The sequence below is a fragment of the Felis catus genome, chromosome A3 (genome assembly GCF_018350175.1).
Source record: "Felis catus isolate Fca126 chromosome A3, F.catus_Fca126_mat1.0, whole genome shotgun sequence".
In the NCBI taxonomy this organism is placed as follows: Eukaryota; Metazoa; Chordata; class Mammalia; order Carnivora; family Felidae; genus Felis; species Felis catus.
In genome coordinates this window covers 66,277,058-66,302,886 of record NC_058370.1, presented here as the reverse complement: position 1 = coordinate 66,302,886, position 25,829 = coordinate 66,277,058, and the positions used below count along the sequence as shown (strand labels likewise).

The following is a 25,829-nucleotide window of genomic DNA, read 5'->3' as shown; positions in this document are numbered from 1 at the left end:
ATAGAAAATTTGACTAGACCCATAACCAGTGAAGAAATTGAATCAGTAATCAAAAATCTTCCAACAAACAAGAATCTAGGGCCAGATGGCTTTCCAAGGGAATTCTACCAAACATTAAAGAAGAGTTAGCACGTATTCTTTTGAAGCTGTTCCAAAAAATAGAAATAGAGAGAAAACTTCTAAACTCATTCTAGGAGGCCAGCATTACTTTGGTTCCAAAAGTAATGGAGAACTAAAAAGGAGAACTACAGACCAATTTCCCTGATGAACATGGATGCAAAAATTCTCGAGATACTAGCAAACCAGATCCAGCAATACATAAAAGAATTATTCACCACGATCAAGAGGGATTTATTTCTGGGATGCAGGGCTAGTTCAATATCTGCGAATCAATCAATGTAATACATCACATTAATAAAAGAAAGGGTAAGAACCACATGATCCTCTCAACAGATGTAGAAAAAACATTTGACACAATACATCATCCTTTTTTGATAAGAACCCTCCAGACAATAGGACTAGAAGGATCATACCTCAAGATCATTAAGGCCATATATGAAAGACCCACTACTAGTATCATCCTCAATGGGGAAAAACTGAGAGCTTTCCCCTTTCCCCCTAAGGTCAGGAACGTGACAAAAGATGTCCACTCTCACCATTGTTACTCAACATAGTGTTGGAAGTCGCAGCCTCAGCAATCAGGCAACACAAAGAAATAAAAGGCATCCAGATCAGCAAGAAGAAAGTCAAACTTTTCACTCTTCTCAGACAACAGGATACTTTATGTGGAAAACCCAAAAGACTACCAAAAAACTGCTAGAACTGATCCATGAATTCAGCAAAGTCACAGGATATAAAATCAATATACAGAAATTGGCTGCATTTCTATAAACCAATAATGAAACAGCAGAAAGAGATATCAAGGAATCAATCCCCTTTACAATTGCACCAAAAACCATAAAATACCTAGGAATAAACCTAACCCAAGAGATGAAAAATCTATACACTGAAAACTATAGTAAGCTTATGAAAGAAATTGACCACACACACACACACACACACACACACACAAATGAAAAACATTCCATGCCCATGGATTGGAAAAATACTGTTAAAATGTCGATACTACCCAAAGCAATCTACATATTCAACGCAATACCTATCAAAATAACACCAGCATTCTTCACAGAGCTAGAACAATCCTAAAATTTGTATGGAACCAGAAAAGACCCCAAATAGCCAAAGCAATCCTGAAAAAGAAAACCAAAGCTGGAGGCATCACAATTCTGGACTTCAAGCTGTATTACAAAGCTGTAATCATCAAGATAGTACGTTACTGGCACAAAAACAGACAGATCAATGGAACAGAATAGAGAACCCAGAAATGGACCCACAAACATATGGCCAACTAATCTTTGACAAAGCAGGAAAGACTATCCAATAGAAAAAAGACAGCCTCTTCAGCACATGGTGTTGGGAAAAGTGGACAGCGACGTGGAAGAATGAACTTGGACCACCTTTTTGGAGCATAAACAAAAATTAGCTCAAGATGGATGCAAGACCTAAACATAAGACAGGAAGCCATCAAAATCTTAAGAGGAGAAAGCAGACAAAAACCTTTTACCTTGGCTGCAGCAACTTCTTCCTCAACATGTCTCTGGATGCAAGGGAAACAAAAGCAAAAATGAACTACTGGAACCTCATCAAGATAAAAAGCTTCTACACAGTGAAGGAAACAACCAGCAAAACTAAAAGGCAACCGATGGAATGGGAGAAGATATTTGCAACTGATGGAATGGGAGAAAATATTTGCAAATGACATATAAGATAAAGCATTAGTATCCAAAATCTATAAAGAACTTATCAAACTCAACACCCAAATAACAAATAATTCAGTGAAGAAATGGACAGAAGACATGAATACTTTTCCAAAGAAGATACCCAGATGGCTAACAGACACATGAAAAAATGCTCAACATCACTCATCATCAGGTAAATACAAATCAAAACCACAATGAGATACTACCTCACACCTGTCAGAATGGCTAAAATGAACAACTCAGGCAAGGACAGATATTGGCGAGGATGCGGAGAAAGAGGAACTCTTTTGCACTGGTGGTGGGAATGCAAACTGGTGCAGCCACTCTGGAAAACACTATGCAGGTTCCTCAAAAAATTAAAAATAGAACTACCTTATGACCCAGTAATTGCGTACTAGGTATTTATCAAAAGGATACAAATATGCTGATTTGAAGGGGCACATGCACCCCAATATTTATAGCAGCACTACTGACAATAACCAAAATATGGAAAGAGCTCAAATGTTCATCGACTGATGAATGGATAAAGATGTGGTGTATAGTGGAACATTACTCGGTTATCAAAAAGAGTGAAATCTTGCCATTTGCAACAACGTGGTTGGAACTAGAGTGTATCATGGTAAGTGAAATAGAGAAAGACAAATACGATTTCACTCATATGTGGAATTTTAGATGCAAAACAGATGAACATAAGGGAAAGGAAACAAAAATAATATAGAAACAGAGAAGGAAACAAACCATAAGAGACTCTTAAATACAGAGAACAAACTGAGGGTTGCTGGTGGGGTGCTAAGTGGGGGGATGGGCTAAAAGGGCGAGGGGCATTAAGGAGGACACTTGTTGGGATGAGCACTGGGTGTCATATGTAAGTGATGAATCACTAAATTCTATTCCTGGAAAAAAGAATGTGTGACCAAAAAAGCCTCCAAAATGAGAGGAATTGGGAGTATATCATAATGTAAGATTTCTGCACTATAAATGAAATGGCATATTATTTGAGGGTGGACTGATATTTTTTTTGGAGGGGGGAAGCATTCTTTTATTTTTATTTATTTTTATTTTATTTTTTTAATATTATTGTCAGGTTGGCTAACATACAGTGTATACAGTGTGCTCTTGGTTTTGGGGTAGATTCCTGTGATTCATCACTTACATACAACACCCAGCGCTCATCTCAACAAGGAGGGCAGACTGTTATTAAAAAGAACCCATCTAAGGGGCACCTGGGTGGCTCAGTCAGTTAAGTGTCCAACTTCAGCTCAGGTCATGATCTCGCGGTTCACAAGTTTGAGCCCCGTGTCAGGCTCTGTGCTCACAGCTCAGACCCTGGAGCCTGCTTCAGATTCGGTGTTTCTGTCTCACTCTGCCCCTCCCCTGCTCATGCTCTGTCTCTCTCTCTCTGTCAAAAATAAGTTAAAAAAAACAACAAAAAGTTTAAAAAAACTTTTTAAAAAGAACCCATCTAAAAGCAAATAGAAAACCAAGACCATGTAAATGGTCTAAACCAGTGGTTGGCAAACTTTTTCTGTAAAGAACCAGATGGGGCACCTGGGTGGCTCAGTTGGTTGAGCATCTGTCTGACTCTTGACTTCGGTTCAGGTTATGATCTCATGGCTTGTGAGATCCGAGCCCCGTGTGGGGCTCTGTGCTGACAGTGCACAACCTGCTTGGGATTCTCTCTCTGCTTCTATCTGTCCCTCCCCCACTCTCCCCCCCCCCCCCCCAAATAGATAAGTAAATTAAAACAAAATAAAACAAAACAAAAAGAACCAGAAAATATTTTAGGCTTCAAGGACAATATGGTCTCCGTCCCAACTACCTAACCTTGACACCACAGCACAAAAGCAGCCATAAACAATATGTACATGAATGGGCACAGCTGTGTCCTGATAAAACATTTACACAAACAGGTAATAGGCCAAATTTGGTCTGCCAGCCATAGTTTTGCCAACTCAGAGTCTAAACATACCAAACTTATGAAGTTGTCAGACTAAATAAAAAAGCAAGACTCAACTACATGTTGTGTACCAAAAACCCACTTTATATATAAATGACATAAATAGGTTAAAAGTGGATGGAAAAATACACACCATGCAAATATTAATTAAAAGAAATATAATAAATTTCTAAATTTCATAAATTTAGTATCACACACAGAGACTTCAGAACAAGAGACGTTACCAGAGATAAAGAGGATATTTCATGATGACTGAGGGGTGAGTTCATCAACAACCTTAACAATCCTAAATGTGCTGTAACACACGTAACAGTGCTTAAAACATGAAGCAGATCTGATGGAACTGAAAGGAGAAACAGACAAATCCAAAACCATAGGTGAAAACTTCAACTCTTTTCTTGATAGAACAAGTAAACAGAAAATTGGTAAAAACATGAGAAAATACAGAGATCACCCTAACTTAACTCACTTACGGAACATGGCACCCAACAACAGAAGATACATTCTTCTCAAGTACACACTGAACATTAACCAAGATACATCACATGTTGGGCCATAAAACAGTCAAAAAGCTTAAATGTATTAAAATGTTTCTTTTTAATTTTTTAAGTTTATTTATCTTGAGAGAGAGAGAGAGAGAGAGAGAGAGAGAGAGAGAGAGAGAGACGGACAGCAGGAGAGGAGCAGAGACAGAGGGTGAGAGAATCCCAAGCAGGCTCCACACCATCAGCGCAGAGCCCAATGCAGGGCTTGAACTCGTGAACCACGAAATCTTGCCGAGCTGAAATCAAGAGTTGGACACTTAACCAACTGAGCCACCCAAAAGCCCCTCCACTGAAATTATTAAGGGTATGTTCTATGACCAAAATGCCATTAAATGAAAACAGTAATACAATAACTGGAAAATCCCAAACATTTGGAAATTATTTGACAACACTCTTCAAAACAAACCATGGGTCAAATAAAAAATTACAAGTGAAAACAGAAAATATTTTTAATGAAATGATAATGAAAATGCATAGCTTTAAAAGTTGATAATGCATAAAAAAAATTTAAATCAATGATCAACCTAACTTAGATCAATGCTCTAAGCTTTCACCTTAAAAGCTAAAAAATGTATAACAAATTAACCCAAAGTAAGGAGGGGATAAGGAATTAATGAAAGAGCTCCACTCATAAGCTTAGAAAACAGATAAGCCACAGAAAATCAACAAAACCAAAAGCTGACTATTTGAAAGGACTGATAAAATTGATAACTCCTAGCTTGACTAATCATGGGAGGAAAGGAGAAAATGCATCTAATATCAGGAATGAAAGAGGAGGGGACATTAGTACAGATGCTACTGACATTAAAAGAAAACACTTTCATAAAATGTGTATTTTCAAGATGATAAATTTGATAAATTAGGTGAAATGGACAAATGCCTCAAGACACAAATTACCAAAACAGGAATAAAAAGAAAAACAAAATCTCAATTGTCTTATATTTATTCATTTACAAACTGAATCCTTTAACAAATAAACAAACAAAAAAAACCTCCAGGCCCAGATAGCTTCATTGGTGAATTCTATCATGCATTTAAGGAAGAACATCAATTGTACCCAAACTCTTCCATAAAAGAAAAGAAGAGGAGACATTGTTGGTAGGAATATAATATGGTAAACCCACCTTGGAAACTGTTCTGTCAGTTTCTCATAATGTTAAACATACATCCATCCTATAATGCAGCAGTTTTGACTTCTAGGTATTCATTCATCCACAAGTAAAGAATATATGTGTCACAAAAGGCTTGTACAAGAATGCTCATAGGAGCTTTAGTCTTAATAGCTGAAGACTGGAAATAATTCTTTCCCACAGTAATAACAGATAAATTACAGCATATCTATACAATGGAATGCGATTCAGCAACTGAAAGGAACTATTGTTCCATGTAACATGGATGAGTCTATATTTTAAAGAAGGGCTTTGCATAAATTTTATGCCCAAGAAAGTTTGAGAACCACTGCTATAGAAGCACATACATAATAAGAAAACAAAAAGGGGAAATATAAGAGATTTAGGTAGTTTATAAATTAATCAGTGCCATATACAACCATAAATTGTATGTAACAGTTGTCATTTTCCTTAGGTGCTTAATTGCAATTACAATTATGGTTACAATAGTCCTCTGTTCACGTTGAATTTTCTACTGATGTGCTTCAAGGACTTCCAGTTCCAAATTTTAGTCTTTGGTCCTCTACCCTAATTTCTCATCAATTCCAACTTAAACTATGCATTTTAGATAAGGAATCCTGTTGACCAGTTCCTTTGCTTTTTTTCTTAATGTTCTCCTTCCTTGGTACAGTTTTCCCTACCTCTTAATAGTGTTATTCTTACTGTTTCCTGTACAGCCTTGACTTTCTACCTCCTTTAAAACTGAACCAAAAACTCATCTTTTCCACTAAGTGCAAAACCACCTCAGATTCTTTCCAAATTCCCTCAGCACTTGAAGATCTTGCTCCTAATAGATGGGCTATTTATTTTACAGAGTTTGGACACCTCCTCTTAATGACTCACCAACTCCATCCCCTGGCTTAGAGAGGAGAATCTTTGGAAGAGAATTGAAAAGATTACAGTTCTCTTCAAGGTTCTTTCTCTTGTGATGTTTTTACTTTTCCCTCTTGGAATGCATTCTATTTGCCAGAACCTTAAGCTCTATAGTGCTAGAGGGGCAGGAGAGAAAGAGAGGCAAAGAGATGGTTGATTAGGACTCCTCCGGACTAGATTTTTTGAAGATGGCAAAAAAAAAAAAAAAAAAAATGCCTTCAGGCTTCAGTATCTGTTCAGACTACCTCACCAGCCCAAGGAAGCAAACAAGACTCCAAAGAGAGTTTCAGTGAGGAATAAGAAAGTGCATTTGTTACGAATTCCTTGTGTTGTATTGGGATGGCCAGTGTACTACAGCACACTGTTTCAAGGACACTAAAATATTTCTGGCTTTCTGGCAGCAAATATTTCTACATATTCTTTGTAAGGCTATTTGGTGGTGGGGGGGAGGTTGAATTGAGGAGGCAAAAGGTAAACACTAAAAAATGTCTACACTCCTGAACTAAATACCAAATTTGCAGTTACTTTTTGTTCTGCATACATTATTATTTAGGAATTATGGTTATTATTCACTTAATTTCACAAGCTTCAACTCTATAAACTTTCTGCCTTCCAAATCCTATCTATAAACCTGGCCATACTCCTGAGCTAGACCTATATTTCCAACTGGTATCTTGGTCATGTTATTACTTACCTAAAAAGTATAACTACTTACCTGAAAGCAAACCCAGCATTACCCCCTCTCAAACTTGCACATATTATTCAACTTCCAAGTCAAGATCCTTAAACTCATCTTCAGTTTCTATCACTTCCAAACACTAACCAAGTCTAGAAGATTTAAACTCCTATATAATCTGTGAAATCAGTGCTCTTGTTTCTATCCCCACTACAAATTCCTTAATTCAGACCATCATAATCTCTTTCCTGATCTAGTGCAGAGCCTTAAATGGCATCCCTGCTTGTGATCTACCTATCAGAGGCGAGAGAGAATGCCCCATTCACTCACCCTGCCATATGCATTACTTGCTGAATAAATGTCTCCAATCTCTATTCCTCCAAACTATTCTCTTTATTACTGCTGTAACCAACTGGTTTTCTACAACAGCAAACTATTTGTGTCACTTCCCCACTTATAAAACAAAATAAAAATCCAAACTCCTAGTATGGTATATAAGACCATTAACAATTTGTTCCCATTCTACCTTGATTCTAATTGGATTTCCTAATTTTCTTTTGTACTCATTTTGACAGATCAAATTTCACCCTTCTCCTTAGCACACTGTGCCCTTTCATTTTTAATAATCTAGAATAAACAGAAACTCAGTCCAGCTTGCTTTATTTTTATGATCACCCTTATACTATTTAAAGCCATTAGCTAAACCTGTACAGAAGTAATGAGTGAAGAAATAATCAGAAGATACAGCCAACTCTCAATTAGCTTATTTTCATAGCCTTATTAACATGGTCAGTGTAGACTAAATGGAAAAGTGAATAAAATGTTTTAACCACCTGCTGAGCTTCTTCCTTACAATAAATTAATGTTAAAAGTCTTCAGTTACAGACTTATTACCTTTCTTTTGATTGACAGGCACAAAGAGAACTATAATTCAAGTTTTCTCACATCTATCCTTTTCCTTCATCTTTAACACTTCCCTTTCTCATTTCTGCTGTTTCTCCTCTGGTACTATCCTCCCCCTGCTATCTTAGTATTCACAGCACACTGTCTGTCCACTCTTCACAAGAACATTAGTATTCCTCTATCACTCTTAATTGGTAGAGAACCTAAAATTTTATGAAGTATTTTCACATATACTTACTCATTTGATTCTTGCAACTTCATATTTTTTTCCAAAATCAACAAATATCAAGGATGTGGGGGGGTGGGGGAGGGGGAGTTATACTGTGAAAATTAAAAGGAAACAAGGAAACCTCACTTAGAATGGAGTCAGGGGCCAGCAGGGGGAGCTCACACACCTACCACTCACTTCAATTGCAGACCCAAAAAGAAGACAGAGGACCTTCCAAGTCTGTACTCCTTTAGCTACTACTTTACTATCCCAGCAAGAGGGGCAACAGCCCAGCCAATGAGAGACTGTCACAACTCAACCAATGAGAGGCCACCATACTGCCAACTCCTAGTTCACTCCAATGAACTTTTTGTTTATAGCAGCTTTCCTACTTTCTCCTTTCTCCATAAAAAAGAGGTCTTCTTTTTTGTTTTCCAGACTTGCTTGTAGTTTTGCCATAGCTTGCTCGCCCTGGATTGCAATTCTGTTATTTCCAGGTAAACCCATTTTTGCCAGTAAAATAACTGTCAGTTTTAGTTCTAAGGTTAACAATATGTAGCAGATGCTGCCCATCTAAGTAAAATTTAAGATACTTTCTTATAATTTAACTCAAGTTTGAGGAAATCCCAGTTCAAAAAAGTTCAGTTATTCATCTAACATACTGTTATTCCTTCTGCCTAGAATTCCACAACTCCTCTTCACCTGCTCATCTCTCAGGACCCATCTCAAGTCTTCCCCTACTCCCAGAGCAAGAATATTACCACTATTTCAACGCTATCCTAATGTTTTTCACACCACTAGAAAAATCCAGGTATCTGGACTCTTACTCCAATGTCTTTTCCACCAAACAAGATTTTCCTTATTAATGCCCATTAATGATCCAACATTTTATAGTGAAGAGGAGAAACATTTAATGCATGGCCTGTGCTGATTTTCCAATTTCTAGAGTAAATCTGTACACCAAACTATCCCTTACCTTACCTTTCCTTAAAAATCAGGAATTTGATATGCTAACTAATTTGGATGTAAATTTTAAAAAATAAAAAATAAAATTAAAAAAATCAGGAATTTGAGGAATGTCTCCAAATCCTCTCAAAATACATAGATATGGTCTCTCCTGGTAATGACATCCAAAGCTGCCAGAGCAAAGGAGTAAAACAGCATTTCATAAACCTTAAATTAAACTATTATAAATTTTAAAAGATACCTCTTAATATCTTGGGAAACATTTAGGATTAACAATCAAGAGATGAGGACCTTTGTCCCAACTCTACTACACACTGGGTGACTTGGGAAAGTCACTTAACCTCCTTAAGTCAAATTTCCTTTTTTGATAAAACTGGATAATGCCACTTACATTTCAGAATTAAGAGAATACAATGAAAAAAATGACAGCATATCACTTAGCCTGGAACACACTAAAGAGTCAGAAATCGGTAATCTCTTTCATAATTATTTTCATGTACATCATTTTTGTTTTCAGAATTATGCCCAACAGCCCTCAACATGTTCCAGGACTTTGTGGCCCAGCAGCAACAACAATAAATGCCTTCAAAGAAGTTATCTCCATGACTTCTGGATCCCCTTCCTGGGTCACAATTCAGGTCCTGTAAATACCATTTGGAGTATCTCCTCCTAAATGCATTATCTTGTTCTCTGCTGCATGGAAACTCATCAAAGGATGTTCCTGTAGCTTCTCCGTGTTTGCCTGGCTTTCAACTACCTGGAACACACACAGAGTCAACTGCAAATCTGGCAATTTGCACTGCCAGTCTGTCTTTTAAATAATTTATTAAAATGTTAAATAAAATTGGTCCCAGCACTGATCACTTGAAGGGCAATGAGGCTGGACTACTGTTCTCATGTTAATAACCAAAGTCAAAGACTAAATAATTAGATAAGTAAGCTCCCCTTTGGCTACATGCATATTTTAACCCTTAAAAAAATACTTGGACTTCTCCCAACGTTTTTATTTAATGTCTAATAAGTTTATTCTCCAGCTTTGAGATATGTCACCAGTTTTCCTAATACAAAGACATGCTAATCTGCAGAACCCAGGACCTACGTTAGGGCTAAACTTCTATAAAATCCTCATTTTCCTCCACATTTTTCTCTATCCAACCTCCAATTCTTAACTCCCCTATCTCAAGGTTACATGAAGGCCTGAAGTTCAGTTCCCAAATTAATTCTGTTCCACCATTCTACCTTCCACGTTCCATTTTGAGTACATGTATTATTTAAGTACGCATCTATCCTTTTTAATTGCTTGAAATACAGTATATCAATACTTGATTACCACTCTAACTGAAGAATCTTGCCCAGAATAGAAAGACTGGATATTATTCCTGTTACAGGAGAATTCAAATAAAATAAGGAAGTCATGATTTGAAGACAATCCCAGAGCAGACGCACAATTTCAAAAATATTTTTTCAAATTATCTTCCTCACTGCTTCTTCTTATCAGCTTTGATAAAAGATTATTGTATGACATCTCATCAAAGCAAAGGTAAATTTACTTTTGGTGCTAAACATCACATAAGTAAAATGCTTATGGACTATCATTAGGGAACCTGTGGAAATATATTCTTACTCTACTGTACTTAGCAATAACTGTCATTATGATTATGGTCTGTCTCAAGTCATTCCTTACAATTTTTCACCTACATGTCCAATAAAGGCAGGTAACTAATTCTCAGTTAAATTCAGATGTAAACTTACCCAACATTAACATGAATCAACAGTCCTGCTAGTTACCCTTCAAGATTACTTCTGCTCTAACCAGATTCAAAAGCCTTTTGCCATTTCTCCCTAAAATAAGATACTTGGCTAATTCAGAAAAAGAAATTTATTAAGTTGAGTAAAGCAAATGATTCATATTTTCCCTCAGTCATTCTCTAACAACTACACTGAAGCTAAGAAAGTAGTTTGAGTGGTCCATAACTATTCAGTCCTTGTGTCCATGAATTTTAAATATGAATAATAGGCAACTCACAATGCCATAATTATTTTTAAACATATAAAGAAAACTGCAACTTAATGAAAAATTGAGCAACTATCGGTTATATTTTATTAAAACATGGTATTTCTAATATCTTTTGAAACCACATTTAAATATTTTGTTCATATAATTAGATTATGTAATAGATCTAAAGAAAAGATCTGCATGTCTAAGTTCTACGAAATTCCTAAAAGCATTTCATGATTCCAAAAATATCCAATAAATTATAATTGCATAATCTAATAGTTAATCAAAAAAAGATTAGTAGGAGCTGGTCACTCTCAAAATGTGATCTTGGAAGCTTTTGATGGCTCCATGTAATGCATTACTTCCAACTAAAGGGATGACCCATGTATTTATCACCTGAAGTACGTACCAACAGAATGCCTGAGAGCTGAAACAAAATAGCATGAATCTACTGCTAACATAATAAAAATGCTTTTGCGCTACACTTGTTTCTGATTTTAATCTGTAAACTGTAAAATGCACTCAATTCAATGAGACTCTACAAATAAGGGCAATTAAAAACATTACGTGATATACATTTTTTTTAAATAACTGAAGTTAATGTTTAAAAAGAGGCATAGGGGCGCCTGGGTGGCGCAGTCGGTTAAGCGTCCGACTTCAGCCAGGTCACGATCTCGCGGTCCGTGAGTTCGAGCCCCGCGTCGGGCTCTGGGTTGATGGCTCAGAGCCTGGAGCCTGTTTCCGATTCTGTGTCTCCCTCTCTCTCTGCCCCTTGCCCGTTCATGCTCTGTCTCTCTCTCTGTCCCAAAAATAAATAAACGTTGAAAAAAAAAAATTTAAAAAGAGGCATAAAAAAAGTGAACTCGTGTGCGACAGACAGGAGGAATTTACATGTTTCTGACAGGAGGCAAAGAAGCATGAAAACTAAAGTTAAGGGGACTTTAAGCAGAAGAAAAGCTGCTATAAAAGCAACAGAAGAACCTGGCAGGGCAGAACCAAAGAACAGACAGAAGCAGCCCACCACCGTCATTTTAAAAAAACATTTGCTAAACCACATGTTCATGACACTAATTAGACCAGGGTTACAGCAAAGTAAAAAGAACAAAATGCCAGAAAATTGGAATTACACAAATTTTATCACTAAAACCCAACAGCATTATAAATGAAGTCATCAGCTTCATTGACTGAAAGCGATTGCAATTAATAATAGATCCTATAAGTTTCCTCACTTAAGCTTACCCAGTTAGCCTTTGGAACTCACTACATTTTCACCATAACACCTACAAATCAGTTATTGGCATTACGATTCTAGAATAATGTCACTGCAACTAGGGTCTCCAAATGACATTTAGATAAATGCACATTCCAACTTGATCTGCATACCTAATTAAAGGTCCAAGACGAGCAGAAGACAGAGAAAACAAACATGAGGGCATCATTTGCACTAAGCGCCCCTTAAGACAATTATGTGATCATGTATTAATCTAGGAATTTTTTGTAGTCTCAAAGTGACTTCATTAATAGCAAAGAAACAAATGGGCATACAAGTGCCTGTATACACCTAATGAACCATAAAGAATGGTGTCTATTATCCGTACCCTTTGTACCTTTACTGTGTGCTAAGGAAAGAAACACTTTTTATTTATTTATTTTTATTATTTTTATTTTTTTCTTGTTAGCACTTTTCTTTTTATTTATTGTCAACTTAGCTAACACACAGTGTAGTCTTGGCTTCAAGAGTAGATTCCCATGATTCCTCACTTACATAAAACACCCAGGGCTCATCCCAGGAAGTGCCCTCCTCAATGCCTATCACCCATTTTCCCCACCCCACAGCCCCTATCAATCCTCAGTGTGTTCTCCGCATTGAAGAGTCTCTTACAGTGTGCCTCCCAACACTTTTTTTTAGTGTATTTTTTTAAATATTTATTTTGATTTTTGAGAGAGAGAGCATGAGCAAGGGAGGGGTAGAGAGAGGTGGGGACAGAGGATCCTAAATGGACTTGGCACTGATAGCAGTGACCCCCATGCGGGGCTTGAAAACGCGAACTGTGAGATCAGGACCTGAACCGAAGTCCAATGCTCAACTGACTGAGCCACCCAGGTGCCCTAGAAAGAAAGACGTTTAATCCTCACCACGATCCTAAGAGGTAGGTACTTTTATTACCCTCACTTTACAGATGAGGAAACCTAGGTACACAGTGGTTAAATCACTTGCCAGAGATCATAATGTTATTAAGCGACTGAGATACAAAGCCAGTCTTTCTCTGTTACAACTATGATCGAAGTTATGTGTTCATGATCATCATGTAATTCTATTACTGCTCTTATTTTTAAAGGTACTAAGATCCGTTTTAACATAACCCCCACACTTCCTGAGAATAATTTTCATATAATTTACTTTTAAGATACAGGAGCCTTTTGAATTTTGAAAATCTTGTAAGCAATTTATTTTTAGAATAAAAATGACAGAACACTAACCTGCTCTAAGAAGTCCATCTAATATTTTAATCTAGATGACATGATGATTTGTCTCTTCCCAATGAGAGAGAAATATCAGCACTTCCACTAACAATGCAGCATATTGTTTAAAACTTTTCAATAAAAGCTCATCCAGTTCTACATCATTTCATGTATAAAAGTAGTCAACTCAAACTTCCCCATCCTTAACAGAGAACAACATCAAAAATAATCCAAACACCGTTTATAACTGGCACTACAACTCTTTAGAAATAAACAACGTGAATGTGATAATATAGAAAAACCTTGGACGAGAGTCCAGAGACCTGCCCACCCATCCTGGCTCTGTCACTAACTAGTCATCTAGTCCCTTTCACCGCTCTGGGCCTTGGTTTCCTGATCTGTAAAATAATCACCTCCACGGTCTACTCTTCCGGCTCTAAAAGAAATGTGACTCCTGTACATAGATCTTTTCTCCAAGCTTCCCATTCCCATTCTACTTAGTTATCATTACACTGCAGGCATTAAACATTATTTTTCCTTAGTTCTACAAAAAGAGAAAACAGCCCATTCTCAACTAAAGTGATAAGGGAAAGTCTTCCGGACCACTAGTTTTCCATAGATGAGTCTCAAGGTGAATAATGTAGAAGCTATTATAATGCTAAAAGGTGTTAGGTTTCAATATTTTAGGCTACTGTTTGGTGTGCCAGTACATTCTCCCTAAGGACAAATAGTAAAATTCAAGGACAATAGGGGGAAAATTTGTAATTATCCATCAGTTATTGAAGAACTAAAAAGGTGCCAAATGAAAATATTAATACTTTTTTGCAGAACATTTTTCTCTGATGAATTACATTACAGGCAACGTATCACCAACAAATTTTCTCAAATATGTTTAAGTACTTCCTAAAAAAAAAAACTTTCCTTTTTTAAATTGTGAGGAATTAGTAAGATAACATACATATGATTGAGAAAATATTTAAAAGATTAATGATCTAGCTATGCAATTCTTAGCTTCCTCTTCTCAGTGACATGAAGAACCTCAAAGGGGTGCCAGAGGTAGATTCTGTGGACTGCCACTGCCTAATCCTGGTATGCATTTTCTGTGTTCCTTACCCATTCTCAAGAGTGTTATGCAAATACAAGGTTATAAAAATTAAACTAAGGATCTGACATTAATATTCCAACTGTCAGCTCAACCTGACTTCAGTATTGCTTTCTAGAGCTGCTAGCTTACCAGTATCTTTCCAGTACAATACTTAAAGATGACCTTGTAAAGAAACAATTAAAAGCCAGGGAAAGAAAGCGTGCGAATTGAATTACTTAATATTATCTTCTGGAATAAAGTCAGTAGCAAATTCCATATTATCTTCTGGAATAAAGTCAGTAGCAGATTCTAACAGTACAGTCTACTCTAAATGTTAAGTCAGGAAGAAGTAAGCCACCGCTGTAGAATGAGAGACCTGAAGAAAGGATTTTCAGCAGATGTAGAGGCAGCTACAAGAATTTCAAGGTACACTTATAGGCATTTCCAGCAAAGCTAGTAACTGGTAAAACATCAAACACATACATACATTTTGTACATGAAGGATAACTGGCAAGTTCCAGGAGCAAGCCTCCTCTTGGTTGGAATGCCAAAGTAAAATGTCAAAAATCACCTCACGAATCCAATCCCCCAGCCTTTCAAAGTTCGGAAACAAACCGACATGTGTACTTAAACTGCTTCGTAGCATCCTTCTTTAAATGCAACTCCCTCTCCAGAAAGTCAGTTCGCTTCAGCTATTTATTTGAATGCCCAAATCTCAGCACCAAACGATCGTAGGAGTCCAAGTAGTTGAAGGGTCTTCCAGCAGCCGCCTGCGCACCCCTTTCCACCTCGGGTTAAACCCCCGGAGGTGCTCCAGTCACTTCCCCCATCTAAGCTCCCCAGCTCGCTCTCTCATCTCCCAGTGGACCGCTTCTCGTTGACCTTGAAGACCCCCCGGATCGGAGCCTTGGAGCCCAAGTGACTTAGCCGGTGGCCCGTTCCCCACAGAGCGCGTAACTGCCCCCCTAGTCTATGTGGCCTCTCACGACCCCGATCGCTAGCGCCCTCCAACTAGCCCTGGACGACCCCCTTCCCCTTAGGCACCCAACATCCCTCCAACCAGAAAAACAATTCCTCAGAAACGCTTCGAGAGCCTACTAAGCACAAGCCCCACTACGCATGGCGCGGTCTGCACAGGGCTCGCGGCCCGGACTCGCGGTCCCCCGCCCGCCGTCCTCCTCCCGGCCCGAGGGCCGGCGCTGCCTCTGCCCCGGTGTGGAGGCGCCGGCCGGAGGCGGACTGTGCCGGGCGCGGGCACCGGGGAACCGGCAGGCGGCCGCTAACGCTGGCGCGGGGGCCGGGGAGCGGGGGCTGGCCGGGCCAGGCGCGGGCCGCGGGGACACTCACCGGTCGGGGCGCGCGGAGCGGCCTCATTCAGCGGCACCTGCGGCCAGGCGGACGGGCCCGGACGGCGCAGTCACCGAGAAGGCGAGTCCGCCTGCTCGCCCGCCAGTCCCGTCCCGTCTCCTCCGACTGCCTGATCGAGCGCAGTCTCGCTTCCTCAGGAGGGAGCGCGGGGACCCCAGCTCAGCCGGATGCCCCCGCCAGGCCCCCACCCCCTTCCCTGGCCGCCTCCCCCCTTCACCCTTTTCCCCTCCCCCCCTCCCCCCAACCCCCACCGGAATGGAAAATACCTCCCGGGGCGGGGGTCGGCGGGGCACGCCTCTTTGAAGGGCAGCCTACCGTGACCAATAGCAGGCGGGGCTCTGGAGGGGCGGGATTTCTAGCGGCCAATCCGGAGGCGTGTAGGTGAAGGCCGAAGGAGGGAGGCAGGGAGCGAGAGGGGGGCGGCCCGGGAGTCAGGGAGGTCCAGCCGTTCGGGTGCGGGCTGTGCGCGGCTGCCATTTTGGAGTCGGGCAGCTGAGAAGGCGGCCGGTCCGGCCCGGGGGAAAGGAAGGAGCCAGTCAGGTAGGAAAGAAGCGGTCACATGGGCTTGAGAGGCGGGGTAAAGAGGGCTGCAGCCCGAGGGGAGGGGTCGGAGGCGGCGAGTCACGGGGGCTGCGAAGAGTCACGTGGTCGGAGAAGGGCCAACGGTGGGCTCGGGGGCGGAAGGTCAACCTGAGTTGGGAGAGGGAAGAAAGCTTTGTCCCTGGCTTAAACTCTGTTAGGGAAAAGGAAAGGAAAAATGATGAATGGAGGCCGTGAGTGCCGGGTCGGAAAATGTGAATGAGTCTCCCTGTCTCCCTCCAGCATGGAGCCACCCAGTTACTAAATTCCAAGATCCACGGAAAACTGGGCACTTCATTTGATTCAAGTAGTCCCATCCCTGCTCCCCTCTGTCACAAGCATGACTCCCAGAACTGGTGGAGGGGTGATGGCCCTCCACTTTTTGCCTGCACTTTACATGGATGGGCCCCCGCCCTAGAAATGGCTGAAAGGGTAGAAGCATAGTTGAGGCATTATGACGCCAGCAGGACTCTACATCTGGCGTTTTAGAAACCGTGTCGTCATTCACAAATTTACTAAACACTTCTCTGTTGAACATAACCATGATCATGTTCAAACGCCTCCGAACTTAAACAAAAACAAAACAAAACAATTTGCCCATGAGTCCCTGTTCAATTCATGCTTCAAGTACAGGCTAAATTAAATTCCCCGCTAGTCCACTTGAAAGTGCTCCTCTTAAGGCTATCGGTGACATCCATATGGCCAAGTTCAAGGGTCACTTTTTCATTCTTATTTGATCTCCATTGCAGGAAACTCTACGAAAGTACATCCCTCTAAGCTTTTTCTGCTCCCCAATGCACCCCTCATCCCAGTTTCCTTGAGACCTTAAACACTCAGATTGTTAACCTTACTAAATCTGTTATCTGTTGGCTCTTTAAGAGAGTCCCAGGAGCTGATCCCCAGTCCTCTCCTCAGTAGGTACCAAGTCATTCTACTGCACACTAGATGACCTAACCATTTTTGATGGCTGAGTGTACCTTTAATGAGGTCCAGATCTGTTTGTCTAAGTGTTTTTGGACATCTCCACCTGAACCTCATTATGACCTGTCTAACTCAGACCTCAGATATGCTCATAAGTCCACAAATTTTGCTGCTTCTCCTCGGCTCCTTATCTTCTTTGATAATGTCATCACCACTCACCCAAGTCCAGAACCAGGAACCTGGGAGTAATCCTCCATGTTACTCCCTCACTGCTGTAAATACCCTCCCTACCCTTTCTAACTTTGTCATGTTGATTATATTTACCGGATGCCCTTTCCTCTATTTCTAGAGGGAATCCACTGCCTCACCTGGGTCACTTATTCATTAGGCCAATATTTACTGAGCACTTTGCCATGTTCCAGGCATTGTTTGAGATACCCAGGATACAGTGGTGAACCAAAGTGCAAGGTTCCTGAATGGGGTGAGACAAACAGTATACGAGTAAACTAATAAATGAACAAGAGTATTCAGGGGGTGATAAGTGCTATAAAGATAAAAAACAAAAAACAAAACAAACAACAACAACAAAAACCAATAGAGAAACCTGTAAGAACTTCCTAAATTATTGTGTATCTCTTCACCTCAAGTCCTCCCCACCCACACCCCATATCTTATCCTTTCTTTTTATTCTCGAAGAGGGAATGGCCCTGATACTTTCACCTGGAGTTTAATTTCATTCCCCTTCATCTGTCATGACTTCCCTCTATATTATAGCTGCCTGAATATGAACCCCTCAACTAGAAGATAAGCTACTTTGAGGGCAGGGATCATACCTTATACATCTTCATGCCTCCACAGTGTGTTGGCTCAGAATAGGTGCTCACAAAATGAGTGTTAAATGGGAAGTTCCCGGACACCCGAATCAGGTTGCCACAAAAGCATCTCCAGCCCAAATCAGAATGGGAAGGTCAGTGAACTTAGCTGTTAGAGTGTACTGGCAGTGGTATGTCACGGCAGGGTGGGGTGATGAATGAGATCACCTCCTTTGGTCCCTTCCGGGCCTGGGCTTCCATGATGCTGTGCCCCATGAGTGGCAGTAGTTGCTTCATAAACACTATTTTACTTGATAGTGCCAAGTACATGTGGACAATTCAAAAGTACTCTTTGTTTCTGATGATGAGCTTTAAACCTAGAGCATTCTGGGTAAATTGCCAGGATAGGCCCTGCAGGAGAAGGTTGCAGTTGCCACTTCACTTTGTATTTCCAGGCCCTTGGGTATTGCACCCCAACAGGGAGCGAGATGTTGCCAGTTCCGTCATAGTCATTGTAATTAAATCCAAGTTCTGGCAAAGGGCAGTGCGTAATTATGAAGTATTATTATGGTTTTTATCATTATTAGGCACCCAGCTGCCCAGCCCAGGAAACCACAGTAGTAAAACACTGAGAAGCCAAGCTCCTCTCCCAGCTGGCATGAATCAAGACCAGGTGTATTGGCACCGGTCTTGCAGCTCCACTCGTCAAGAAGAGACCTTCCGTCCCCTCTTTTTGGCAAGATAAAAATTTAAATGAATGGAAAGAGGAAATGTGAAGGACCTTTGCCACCACCTCTGAATCAATTTCTTTTTTTCCCCATCTACCCAGAATGGTCTCATCTATGATTTATTGTGTAAATCTTTTACAACTTTATCCTTGACCTGCTAGCTTCCTAAACATTATCCCACAACGTCTACTGAGGATATATTAGGGTGGGACATAAAGAGCAGAAAACTGTTTCTACTTTCAGAAAATTTATGATATGGTCTAATTCAGAAAGTATAGTTAGGCTTAACAAGAAATCTGCCTTCTGTTGAGCACCTACTCAATACCAAACTGGGCACTTTCAGATGTGCTCTCTGACTTAATTCCTTCCACCCTGCAAAGTGGATTTCGTTATCCTCATTTTCATCAAGGTATCAAAGACTTAGTAAATAACAGAACTGTGATTCCAACAGAAATATACAGATTTGGTGATTATATACTCATGGTGGATGTGTCCACACTGGTAGATGAATATAGGTGTCAGATTTCACCTCTTTCTACCAAATTAAAATTTTTTTTTTTTTTTTTTTTTTGTACAAAGTAGATTTTAAGTTGAGCACTTTAAGGACAATTCAGAAGTGATGCTGAGGGAATGGTGCCAAATGAAGAAGCCAAATTGGCCATAAGTCTAAGATCAATCAATAAGGAGAGATTTCTTGTTCAGCAACGTCATATCGTATTCTTCAAGTACTTTTATTGTCTCAGCTACTCCAAATGCGGAAGTCAACCCCGGTCGTACAAGGGTGGGCTGATGAGAGAGGAGGGTATTTTAGGTAGGGAATATGGATTTGAATGGAGAACTCCGAAATGGCCCATAAATTGACATATCTAGTACTGGCTTCTGGAACAGCCAGTGTGTTGTACAAGGCAGTTTGCCTTTATATTTAGTGCTGTTTTTTTTTTTTTAAGGGATTGAAGATTTCAATAAAATATTTGAGACCTGTATGCCCTTGTAACCACTACCATAATCATGAAATAGAACATTTCCATCATCCCTAGAAGTTCTTTCTTGCCCCTTTTCCATAGAAATTTTAATACAGTTTGCATTTTGATGACTCTAAAGTTTAGATCTCCAGCTTCAATTTTGCTTTCTAAGTCTAGGCCCATATTTTTAGCTACCTTTGACATATCTACCTGGATGTTGCAAACAGGCACCTCAAACCAAACATGACTGAAAGATAAAGCAGACAGTGCTTATTTTTGCTACAAGAAAACCCCATCTCCAATTCCCTTCTGAAATCATTTTTCTGTATTCTTCAATTTGGTTGAGATAATCATCTACCAAGTCACATAAGCTAGAAATTTTTAAAAATAATCTTTACTCCTCCCTCTCTTACACCTCCCCAGGAGTGAGTCTTACTCACACATTTTTAAATCAGTCCTTTGCATTTCCAGTATCCTCATTCAGATACTTACCCTGCTTGCGCGATCACCAAAAAACTCCTAACTTATTTGTTCATGCTCCAATTCATCCACCAATCTGCCACTTTAATTTTGTTTTGAAAACCCAGATCTGACTGTTTCAATCCTTTGCTTTCAGGGACTGCCCAAGTGCATAAAAATGGCACTGAAAATCTTTAACAATATGGTCCAACTTCCCCATCTGGACTTCTCTGCTCTTTGCCACATTTTCATTCCACTGTGCTTTTCATCAGATATGATTCTGAAACGTGCCTCCTCCTCCACCTGAAAACTCCTGCTTAGCTTTCAGAGCCCCATTTATATGACTTTTCTTCATGAAAGCTTCCCAGACCGCTCCAGATAAAAATAGTCTCTCTCTTTTACACTTGACCTCCCATACCATGTTGCACATGCATTTATCACACTGAATAGACCGAGTGGTGAAATAGAAGAGAGCTGAGTCAGAAGATCTGAGTCTGACTTAAAAATCTCATTCATTGCTTGCTGTGTTATGCAAAGCAAATGACATAACTTCTCTGAGCCTCAATGATTTTATCTGTGAAATGGTAATAACAACTAGAATAATATCCTACTTCATAGGACTCTTGTGATCAAATCATCATAAATGGGAACACGATTTGCAGTAATCAGATAATAGATATTAAAATTACAAAGCTGTGTCTTCTCATGGGTTTTGTACTTCTTGAGTACCAAACCAACATCTGGTCATCCACCTGTACACAGTGCATGGCCTTCTCGTTGCCTAGATTGGTTTATGATAATTTATCATTTTTGGGAGGATCATATTCTCTCAATTAACTATCAATTCTACTTTCTACAGTGTTTCTTCCAAAGCCAATCGGGACATCCTTATTTCTTTTTATAATTGTTCATTGCTTTTTCAATTAAATAAAAGCTCATTAAAAGGTCTCTAAGGAAATGAAATAAATATTGTAGCCACGATTAATGTTAAATGCCTTCATTTATTTAACAGAAACTATTAAGAGCCATTATGTGCCCAACCCTGTTCTAAGCCCTTGTTATAGATGGAAAATAAGAAACTTCGCAGAACTTACATTACAGTGGGGACAATAAGCACAAACCAACAAGATGTTAATCTATACAGTTAAAGGTGCCACAAATAGAAGAGCATTGAGGGTGCAGCTGATGTAACTGGAATGGTCAGAGAAGGCCTCTCTGAGAAAGTGGTGTAGAGTATCAGTGATGACAAGGAGGCAGCCATACAAAAAGAAGGGGAAATAGCCTTCCAGGTGAAGGGAAGAGCACAGACAGAGGCCCTGAGGCAGGAGCAAAGTAGATGAAAGGATAAAAGGCGGCCTGTGTGGAGTAGAGGAAGTGAGGGGCAGTGGTAGGAGGCTAAGTCAAAGAAGCAGACAGGGGCCAGATCATGTAGGACTTGGAAGGTCAGGTAAAGAGTTAAATTTTTATTCTAATTGTGACAGGAAACCACTGAAGGGTTGTAAGTAGGAGTGTGATGTGATGTGATTTAGTTTTTAAAAGATAACCCTAACTGTGAATGGAGAATACATTCTGGGGGTGGTAGGAGAGCAGATTAGAAGGTAGACAAATTGTTTTAGTCCAGAGCAGAGCTGTTGGTGGTCTGGATTAGGGTGGCAGTGCTAAGGATGGTAAAGAGTAGTAGGTTTGGGAGTATGTTTGGCAGTAGGACTGACAAGTCTTACTGATGGATTTAATGACACCAATTGGGGGCAAAACATTAAAGATGGTTCGGGAGTATAATCTAAGCCAAGCCATTAGGTGGATGAAAGCTCAGTTTACTGAGTCCACAGGGCACCTGTGGAGACTCCGTGCTAGGCTCTGAGAATACCAAGCTCAGTGAATAAGACAAAATCCTTGGCCTCAAAAAGCTCACAGTCTAGTGGAGAGGACTGCCTCCCACCCCAGGAGGACTTCTGTAGGAGGTTTTAAGCACAATTACAGAGCCATGGAGAGGTTATGAAAGCGTCAAGAAGGACTGCCCTAGCCCAGTCTAGCCAAGTGAGCCAGGAGTCCTGTCTTCTTGGGAAAATTACCAGGGGACTTTCTCAACACTTGTGAATATGTGCAGTAATCCTCACTCCAGTTTAGCTGAGCTCTTTATGAATGAAGTATAATAGCTGTCCGCAGCATCTTCCAGGATCTCTGATTTGTTACTTCTTTTAAGAGGAGAGGAAAGAGATACAGAAAAAGAGTAAGGATGCTAAAGATTGGGCCAAGAGGCAAGATGTTTAGCTAACAAGTATGAGAGTCCATACGGTCTAGGCTTCTGCTGTGCAGCCCCCTACTCAAACCTATCAACAGTATGCCCTTGGTTGAGGATAGATTCAGGATGTTTTGTTTGGTTTTGTTTTGATTTTAATTGCAACTGCAGCTTTAATGAAATGACCGTATGACTCCCGAATGACTTTTCTCAAGCTTGTTTTCATTTTGGTATTTATTTAATAACTTCTGTTTGACCAACTGACACGTTCACATTTCAAAAATCCAAAGAAGAAGGTATGTAATGAATAGTCTTCTCTTTTCCTGCGTGCCCCCAGTTCGCTACCCCCACCCACCCTGGTAGGTACAGATGACTATCCTGATTTTTCTACGTATCCTTCTAGTGTTTCTTCATGCAGATACAAGCAATTCTTACATTTCTTCTCTTCCTGCTTCTTACACAAGAGGTGGCCTACTTTATCCTCTGATCTGGATCTTGTTTTTCCCTCTAACAATGTATCTTGGAGATCGTTCCTATCAGTACTAGGAGAGCTTCCTCATTCTTTTAAACAGCTGCATGGCATTATACTGCAAGATCTGTCATAGTTGATTTAACTATTCCCCTATTGATGAATCCTTGGGCTGTGCCCAATCTTTGCTATATATTACAAACAGTGCTATAATGGATAACCCGGCACATATGTCTACAGGTATAGCCTTAGGATAAATCCTCAGGAGTCTTACAAATACTTTAATAAAATGTTCTAAAAGAATGTTCTGAGATAGTGTGACTGGGTTGCCAAATTAGAACCTCAGCTTTCCAGGCATTAATTCTCACATTCCATCAAGAGTAGTTCCTCATTCTTCAGCCTGTAAATTGTATCTTTGTATTTTTCCCAATAAGGAATTTAAAAAATATGTAATCGGCCTCTCCTACAACCAACAATAGTTGGCATGATATTTTAAAAAAGAAGAAAAAAGACTAAAATTTGGTTGGATTGTGCTCCAGTTAGTGAATTGCAAGCTCTAGAAAATGCTTGAGTTTTCTTAAATTTTTAATGTTTATTTTTGAGACAGAGAGTGCGAGCAAGGGAGGGGCAGAGAGAAAGATGGAGACGCAGAATCCAAAGCAGGCTCCAGACTCTAGGCTGTCAGCACAGAGCCCCATGTGGGGTTCGAACACACAAACTGTGAGATCATGACTTGAGCTGAAGTCAGATGCTTAACTGACTGGGCCACCCAGGTGAATTTTCTTAATTCAATACACAGAAGCATCTGTAGAATGAGGTCTCAGATGGGGATGATAGGTTTGGAGTTGAGAACTTGCAAGATGTACCCTGCTTCAACCAGCTCTTAGTGCTACCCCAGCTTTAGGGCCATATACTCCTTGGCCATTTTTTATTGGCATCTTTTTCTTTTCTTTTCTTTTTAAATTAATCTTTATTTTTGTGACAGAGAGAGAGAGAGAGAGTGAGCAGGGAGGGGAAGAAAGAGAGGGAGACAGAATCTGAAGCAGGCTCCAGGGTCTGAGCTGAAAGCACAGATCCTGATATAGGCTCGAACTCATGAACCATGAGATCATGACCTGAGCTGATGTTGGACGCTTAACTGACTGAGCCACCCAGGCTCCCCTACCATCTCTTTTCATTTCTCTTAGTAATTCTTCATTTTTCCATAGTTGCTTTTGGAAAATAGGTTTAAGGTCTTGGTGAAACATATAGGCTTTGGTAAATGTGCTTTATAACTAGGCCATCTAAAGTAAGTATGCTATTTTTATAATACCCCCCCAAGACTTTTTTCTTATTTATTATATTCCAGGTATATGGGACCAGGATGGAAAAATTCTAGGGCACTTAATCTACCTGAAATCTTTGGGAGAACATATATAGATGCAGAAATATGCACAAGTGATGTGGGCCTTAAAAAAACAACAACCCATATATATATCTGAAGAAATTAGACTACCGTATTACTATCATTATTAGAAAATAAAATTATCTTTCCACGTAGTGCTTCTCTTTAGTTTGGTTCCATGTATGTGGAGGTGTTTTGTTTTTGTATAATATAGCATGAGAGAGAGTGTTAAAAGTAAACCATGAAGTTGACAAGTTACAGCAAATAGCCATCCAGAAAGCTTTTCTTAACTCTAAAGCTCTTTCCCTTAGGAATGACAAAACCTACAAATTGTAGAACTGTCTAGTCTCTGTGAAGAGCACCTAGCTCCAGCTCTAGTTGAAATTATCTTACATTTTTAAAATGTTTCACATAAAAATTCTACAGTCTTCCTTTTGGCCATTACTTTTTCCCCTTAGCTGGTAAGACGTGGGGTCTCTCTTTTAGATGTACTCAGAACTATTCCTCCCTCCCCATCCTGCCACTGCTGTAGCCTCTTCTTCTTCTTCCTTTCCTCCTCCTCCTTCTTTTTTCTTCTTTTCACATTTATTCTTCCATAAAAAAGTTATGGCAGTTGTCAACTTTTAAAAACTTCTGTTTGGATTTTGGTTGGCGTTGAGTTTTCCAGATAGACAATTGTATCATCTGTAAATAATAGTAAATCTCATTCATATTTTTGTTCCTTTTGTATCAGCAGAATTCCTTCTTAAGTGAAAAATAATACTTGCTGACATTATTTGTGCATCTGATCCCTGAGTATCTGTACAGAACATCCATTCAACTAACCACCCTCTCATTTTGTTCTGGGGACTATGGTCCTCCCTTACTCTTAGTCCCTGGGCTTGGGGAAAAGAATGATGTCTCCACCCCCCTGCTTCAGAAGTGTAACATATGACCTTAGTCTAGGTCATCTAGTATATCCTATTCCTCTGACCACAGTAATCCATTCTAGACTTACTAGAAAGTTGGTTCTGAATTTGAACCTAGAGGCAAGTACTCCATGGAGTGGCTTGCATCCATATTGGCTACATGAAGAGACACCTTGCCCAAGAATGAAGCCAATATTGAATATGCTGAATTGAGAAATGGAGAGAGATAAATGAAGTCCTAGGTCACCCTGTTTGAACCTTAGAGCAAGCTTCACCTGAACCAGAACCTCTAAATTATTCAGTTACGTGAACCAATAAATTTACCTTTTAAATTAAG

General features: G+C 39.8%; 2 protein-coding genes across 4 annotated transcripts in view; one reads left to right on the top strand and one right to left on the bottom strand.

Moving 5' to 3' along the window:
* Positions 1-16,478, bottom strand: part of SOCS5 (suppressor of cytokine signaling 5) — a 65,740-nt gene extending 49,262 nt beyond the window's left edge. The window contains exon 1 of one of the 3 annotated variants that reach the window (XM_003983962.6): positions 16,347-16,478. The gene's annotated coding sequence lies outside the window, so the exon portion shown is untranslated. Of the gene's footprint in view, positions 1-15,150; positions 15,733-16,010; positions 16,228-16,346 lie in introns of those variants that run through there. The other 2 variants (XM_045054168.1, XM_019827143.3) reach the window with 2 other exon arrangements.
* PIGF (phosphatidylinositol glycan anchor biosynthesis class F) overlaps positions 16,434-25,829 on the top strand; it is a 106,580-nt gene continuing 97,184 nt past the window's right edge. The window contains exon 1 of the mRNA XM_019827147.3: positions 16,434-16,571. The gene's annotated coding sequence lies outside the window, so the exon portion shown is untranslated. The remainder of the gene's footprint in view (positions 16,572-25,829) is intronic.